Genomic DNA, 7,514 nt, shown 5'->3' with positions numbered 1-7,514 from the left:
AAAAGAATCACTAATTAGAAAAGAATATATTTATTAAAAAAAATTATTAAAATGAAATTCAATAAATTGATTCAAAGTTAAATAATCCTATTAATGAAAATATTCTCAGGCGATTTCTCTATCAAAGCATATTTTCGAAAATACAAAACAAATATTCAAAATTTATAGCTTTGATTTCAAAATCTACCCGACGCGAAGTATCTTCTTGAATATAATATTTTACATATTTTCAAACGAGAAAAACAAAACTATCAAGTTTATTATTTTGATAATCAAACAACTAAAACTATTATATTAATATAAATGGAATTAAAAATGCATTATTTATTATTTATTACAAATATTTTGTCTCTAATTCAGATGCGAATATTTATATACAATATTTAATTTTATACTATAATTTTACTAATTTTATTAGTATAAGAAGATTATTAATATTTATAAGCTAACGAAGATTATTAATATTTATAAGCTAACGCGATGTACAAGAAGATCTAGCCTGAGCTAATAAATAAAATAAAAAAAAGAAAATGTTACTATTCACGGGTAATTTTATAAAAATATTATAATATTTAATTTATAAAAATATTAATTTATAAAAATACCCGCGGTCACTGTGCTCGTGAAAAATTCTATGTACAACCAATCACCCGTATCGTTTCGGACTTTTCGTCCTACGATATGATTGAATGATCGGAGGAATAAAAATTCATGCGACTCACCATTAAATGCGAATAATCTTTCTATCGTGAAATAGTTATTGCAAAGATTGGGATATCTAAAACAAAAAGTTCATCATCATTATAATTTATTACAAATGTAACGATAAAGGAAATAAGATAAGATAATAAAAGTAAAATAATAGTAAAAATCAAATCAATATAAAATATTTGAATATAATTGATATTTAAAAATTCAAATTTTTTAACTACAGAATAAAAATTTAGATAGAAAAAAAGATAATTACTTTTTCGAATGATGGATGATTTTTTTTATTCTCTTGAGTGGAGCACTGATTCTAACCTTTATCGAAAATGAATATTTAAAACAAAAAAAAAAAAAAAATAAAAATTAATAACTATTAACGTCTGTTTATCTTTTTTAATTGGCAAACAAGCACTGATTCTAATTTCGCGTATTATATTTAATTATGTTTATAATTGCATTTAATTAATATATTCTAAAAAATGGAAAATACTATTACGAAACAAACACTGACTCTATCGACCGCATTGCGCGCGATCACAATTTTTTAATAATCTAACAAATTCAAAATAGAAATATAATTTTACGATCTGTTCCACTTTCATCGTATTCTTAATTTACCTACTGAAGTATTATTTAACGAACATTATCACAATCCGATAAAAAAAATAAAAATCTATCCACTTTTAATACAAAATATCAAATATAAAACCACTTCTCCGAATACGTCAAACGATCGTTATAACGTCCATATTGGAATTTCTTTTTCCCGCTTATAGGTTATCCTGATAATCTAAACTATTAATCTGTAAGAAAGATAATTCTAATTTTTAAAATAAATATATATATATAAAACATATGAATTTAAAACTAACTCGTGTTGAAACAAAACAATAATCAAATTCAAATCTTATTTTAAAAAATAAATCTATTTCACGAATAAAACTAACAATGAACAATATTAAGGTTAATAATAAAAATTAAATATGTTATTATCTCAAAGAATTATCAATTATAATAATAAGTTATACAAATTAAATAATAATATATAAAAAATAAAAGAATAGTTATAAAAATAATACATATTTTAATTAACGATATATTATTAATGACATACCTGCGAAGCGAGACGTCTAAACGCGACGACCGTTTATAGAAGAATGATAGGTCGCAATTTCGATCATCGACTTAAATTATGCCCGAAGTTTGACAACAATCGAAACATAACACGAACGTTAATCGCCATTTCCCAGCTATATAAGAAACACTAAACTTTCTAAATTGAACGTAATATCAAAATAAATACAGAAATAATATATACCGTCAAAAGTTTCTTCCAAATAATAAGAAATATTTTTAGATTTAAGCATAAAATCAAAATAAATAATATATGAATTGAATATACGACGTATTATAAATGTATTTGAATAAGAATAAGTAGGAAAATACGTATGAAATAAAAATGACCAAAAAAATTTAATTATTTATGTACGACTTTTTGTTAAAATAAGTCAATCTTGTCACATTTGCACAAAAGTTGTATGCAACTAACCTATTGCGTCAAAATCATTTCAATAATTAAATGGTAAACTAAACGATACAAATAAAAATCAGAATTATAAAACAAAAATATGAATGTAAATAATATAAACTGATGTTAAAATAAAGCAATAATTCAAATCCAATTTCAGATCAATTCGAATTCAATCGATAATTATAATTATCAAATGCGTGGGCAATGAAGAACAACAAAAAAAAATATAATTGAATTTTGATATAATACTTGATAAATAATTAAACATATATATATATTAATTAAATAAAAATACACATATAATTTATAAATTATAGCACAATATCAACAAATTTTATACAATTATATATATTTATGTCGACGCAATATACATACTCTTCGCACGTTTCTTGACAATAGACTAAAGCCATGCGCACTGATTCGTTTAGCCACTAGGCCTTAAGAGCTTTTCGATTGGCTGGAGCGATCAGTTTTCTTATTCATCCGCGCGAAAATTGAAACATATCATGATAAATATACATTGTTATATATACATTCAATACATCTTATAAAGATACATCGATTAAAAATAAATATATAATAAATATATAATAAAAATAATAATGAGAATAATTAATAATAATGATTAAAATAAAAATTAATATATAAATTTTTATCATTAACTTATACAGCTAAGATTTATTTTTCATGATAATATTTTATATATTTTTAAAACGAGATTTGTATTTCTATTGATATTAGTTATACAATTGCGTCAAAATTATTTTAAATTCCATGCTATACGAGAAGAATATATATATTATATATGTTTTCTTACTTATCTCCATATAATATTTGATAATATTTGATAAAATTTGATCACATTTGTAAAATTTAGAACTACTCGATTCGAAAGTAATGCAAATATCTGAATATCTCATACTTTCTTTTCCTTCCCTTGAAAGTTTTTGAGAATGTGACAGCGGAGAAAGGTAAGTTTAGCCTCACTTATGCATTTGCCAAGCTTCTACGAAATCCAAGGTGCTAGCAAGTCGCGGATAACGAAATCCATGCGGCAAATCAATTTTGCACGAGTCCTCTGGGATTTTCAATGACTTTTGACGTTCTGGTTGAGCTTCGACCGGACGCGAAAAGACGAAGATTCGAGAGCGAAGCGAGTGAATAGGTGGATGAGAGGATGGGCTTCCGTGACGCGGAAGAGAATTCGTTACATTATTCAACAAGACCACACGGAACACACGCTAGACAGGAAGAAAGCATTTCTTATTTTTGCCAATCCTACTTGCTATTCCGATACAAAGAATTTGTCCACCTAACACACGAACAAGAAACTATTATTCCAACCGGTCTAAAAGTATTTGTTTTACAAAATACGTATAGATCGATGAAAATAATTATTTCCAGTGAATAAAAATTTAAAAATCATTCCGAATATGGATACATATTTTCATTAGATAAACTCGTATTAACGTTTAAGTTAACGTAACGAATGATATATCGGTATTTCGCATTAATTACCACCATTTGCGGTATGTACGCTGTTATCAAGGAACGTCATTTGTCTTCTAAGGAAGACGGACATGCGATGTACTATATCGATCCAAAGCTTCGCAACAAGCGATGTAACATTAATTACCGATATCTAACTTAGATCCTGTTATTAATCATCATCGATACCGCGAATGAAATTAGATATGTTTGTTAAATGCAAACCAAATAAAATATTTGAAAAATTTATATTCCTTTTTATTTAGTTTTCCTACGAATAATTTATATATATTTAAATTAGAGAGTGTGTATTAGAATACACGCATAAGTACATGGTATACGTGCGACAATGTATATATTAAAAATAATAAACGAAAGAATTTAATATCTAATATCTTTAATATGACAAAATGTTTTTCCACATCTTATATTATATTATTAACAAGTTAAAGTTTCTAGCGCCCAAACGCGAGATTTATATTAAATTGTTCGATTTATTTTCTTTGTCAATTTTTCAACAAAAAAATTTTTGAACAAAATATATTTCGACAATTGTCTATAGGAAAAGAAAAACGCAGCGATAATTTTATAACGTTCAGAAATATTTATTCGGAAAGGATCGTAAAAAGTATGTATACAAATGTTTTGAAACGAAAAACTTGTAGAAAAGTATTGAGGAAAATAGCAAAAGGAAATTTCTTGGAAAAAAAAGAGGAAAAAAAAGAAAACAAAAAAATATAAGGAAATAAGAATACACATATACCTGAAATGTACATGTATATGTAAATATGCAAATGTACTAAAAGTCACACGGATGTTCCCATTTCATTTACCATTATATGCAAAGGTATATTTACTTGGAAATATTTTAAACACGAAACATTACAAATCGATCAGATCGATGTTTTCTACTTTCGTATATTCCCTATATCTCCTACACTCCTCTCTCTATTCATCATAGATCCGAGATCGAACTCTCGATTTTTGACGAGTTAATATCTCGCGCGCTATAATTTGAATAATTTCATTTCAAACTTGTAGGGACACGGAAATATCTTATACCTATACCTATACATAGATCGATACAGCCTTATTTTCTACACGCGACATGTTTTCCATACGATTAATATTCGCAACAACGGGGTAAAACGAGAAAAAAAATATGATGAAACACACGGATAACGACACGACATATTTCAACATTAATTAATTCATAGATGAAAAAAAATTATTTCGTTGTCAGAAAGGAATAATTTAATCGGGTGTATACAAATGTTCAATACTTTGAATGGAAATAAAAACGTTATATATAATATCGGTAATACTTAAAATTAGTTAATCGTAGTAAAAATTCACGACGTTACGATTCATTCGTTCGTTTAGGTACTCTAAAATCCATTAAGAGAAAATGCACGCAAGCGCCACTTTACCGCGACCAGTGGGGTACCTGTTCAAACTTTTAATCGGATCGTTTCCCTCGTTTATTCTCCATCTCTCGTCAGCTATTCACACGCTTTCTTTTTCTCTCTCAATTCTATCTTCAGCACTTTTGATACCTTTTTATAATATCACGAATATCAGCGAGATTTTCTTTTCACCATCAAATCGTCTTTCCGTAAAAACTTTTTGTCAATTTTCCACCAATTTAATTTTCTTTTCTTTTTCTCCAAACATTTCAACTATATTCGGTATATTCGGTATCGCGTTTGCCGCATAAAAAGAGATATTTTGGAATTTTTAAACGAACTTTTCAACTCGCCGTACGCAACAAAACGAAACGTCGATGTTTATTGGATCGCATCCCTAATTTTGATATAATAACGGCGCAAAAAAAAAGATGAAAAGATAGAAGAAAACTAAAAATACGTTATGGCTTTTAGAGATAGAATCGGAGAAAAAGATTGGGAGGAAAGAAGAAAATGAAGCGAACGGTTTGCGGCATAGCTAGTTTCTCTTCTGCCATACGGTTTTCTTTTATCGAGTTGGGCAGATCCAATAGGGATTACGAAAACTGGATGGAATAGTAGAACAGGATAGAATAGCATCTCTCGCAGGATTTTCTCAGATCCTCTTCCTTCGATTCATAAATATCCCTCGGCTATAATACCGTGCTGAAAGACTCCCATGAGTACCTTTGCGATATTCACTATCGAAACAACTTCTCCGTACAACATTTTTATCCCTTATCCCGTCCGCTCGTCCAACGTGTGAAAACGAATCGAATCTTTTCATATTATAAATATAATTTTAGATGAAACGATACGAACGATAAATATCGGTTTAAAATGTAACAAAAAAGAAAAAGAAACAAAAACAAAAAGAAAAGTCCATTTTTGCAAAATAACGAGAATGTACTTAAGCTGCGATGTGTTATGCACAATGTGTTATATCGGAGCTTAACAACGTTTAATCCGTTAATCTGATCACACGGTCGCTCGAATCAATTTACGTAATGTACGATCGGTTCGAGGATTCTCTTGGCCGAAAATCTGTGGTTTAAATCATTGAAATCTCGCAGCTGCTTCTTCCATAACTTCCACTTTTATACGACTTCCCGTCATATGCACTCTCTTTCATTATCGGTTTCATCTTTCTTCTCTTTCCTTTTTCCTCTTCTTTTCTGAAAATCTGCCAACGCCATAAGTGCCATCAAGTTGGATGTACCTTTAAATTTCGTTAGATTTACGATTTCAATATCGTTTTAACGATACCTCTTGAAATTGAACACGTCATTAATTTATAGAGAGAAAATGCTTTCCGTAAATATTTAATCAGTTTTCAGCCAATTTATCACCTCTTTACGAAATCTAACATTCTCTATTTTTTCTCTTTCTCTCTTTCTCTCTCTCTTTCTCTTCTTTTCCAATTACCAGTTATCCACCGGTAAGAAAGGAAAGAAAAAAAAATAAAAATAAAAAAGATTTTCGACCGTCTTTCCATCGCTGACATCAGGCACATCCGTATCGAGATAAAAATCTTGCAATTTCACAGACTTGGAGAAGCTTGTGATACCGGTATATCTTACTCGAGGAAATTACACGCATTTTTCTTTTCTGCGTTGCATGGGAAGAAGAGAGGAAGGAGAAAGAAGAGAGAAAAGGAGAAAGTTTCGAAACAAATTTACCTTTAAAATATCCCGTATAAATTTATATCTATAATCTTGATTCTATCTTATTCTCAATTCCAAAAATTATTCTTATTGTGAATTTTACTTTCAAATTTTCTCGAATCACGAATTAAGTAATTTTTTCGTATTTTAAATAAATACTCGCTTTTACAAAAATATATCGCTTTAAACAAGAATAAAAAGAACGTAAAGAAACGATAATAATTTATGAACAAAAAAATTCCTTGTTTAAATTCTTTTCTATCGGATCTTATACGTGGAAATAAAAAAAAAAGAAATAATAATTACGATAATTGAATATAATTTTTATAAGGAAAACAAAATCTAATTATATATCTATATATTACAAACAATAAATATGAAAAAACAAAAAATATGAGAATTTCTATCAACCTATTTTCTAATCAAGCAATTTAGAATTTGAAACACGATGACTCTTCTTCTTCGTATATCTCTTTTACTTACTATCTTACTTTTAGTCTCTTAGATGTACAATTATATCTAGATACTTAGATATCTAATGCAATATGATTCAAAAATTTCCAGACCATTACGTCGTACGATGCTTGTCTCTCATCTTTTCAAATGCCTCAATTTAAGAAATATTCTGATCTGAAACAGAAGTTGAATAACTTTTATCCCCAATTTTTTCCCCAAAAA

General features: G+C 28.0%; 1 protein-coding gene across 5 annotated transcripts in view; it reads left to right on the top strand.

Moving 5' to 3' along the window:
• Positions 1-7,514, top strand: part of LOC102679751 (leishmanolysin-like peptidase) — a 92,240-nt gene that overhangs the window by 77,846 nt on the left and 6,880 nt on the right. The gene's annotated exons all lie outside the window — the stretch shown is intronic.

The sequence above is a fragment of the Apis dorsata genome, unplaced genomic scaffold (genome assembly GCF_000469605.1).
Source record: "Apis dorsata unplaced genomic scaffold, Apis dorsata 1.3 scaffold_446, whole genome shotgun sequence".
Lineage (NCBI taxonomy): Eukaryota > Metazoa > Arthropoda > Insecta > Hymenoptera > Apidae > Apis > Apis dorsata.
This window is presented reverse-complemented; position numbering and strand designations above follow the sequence as displayed.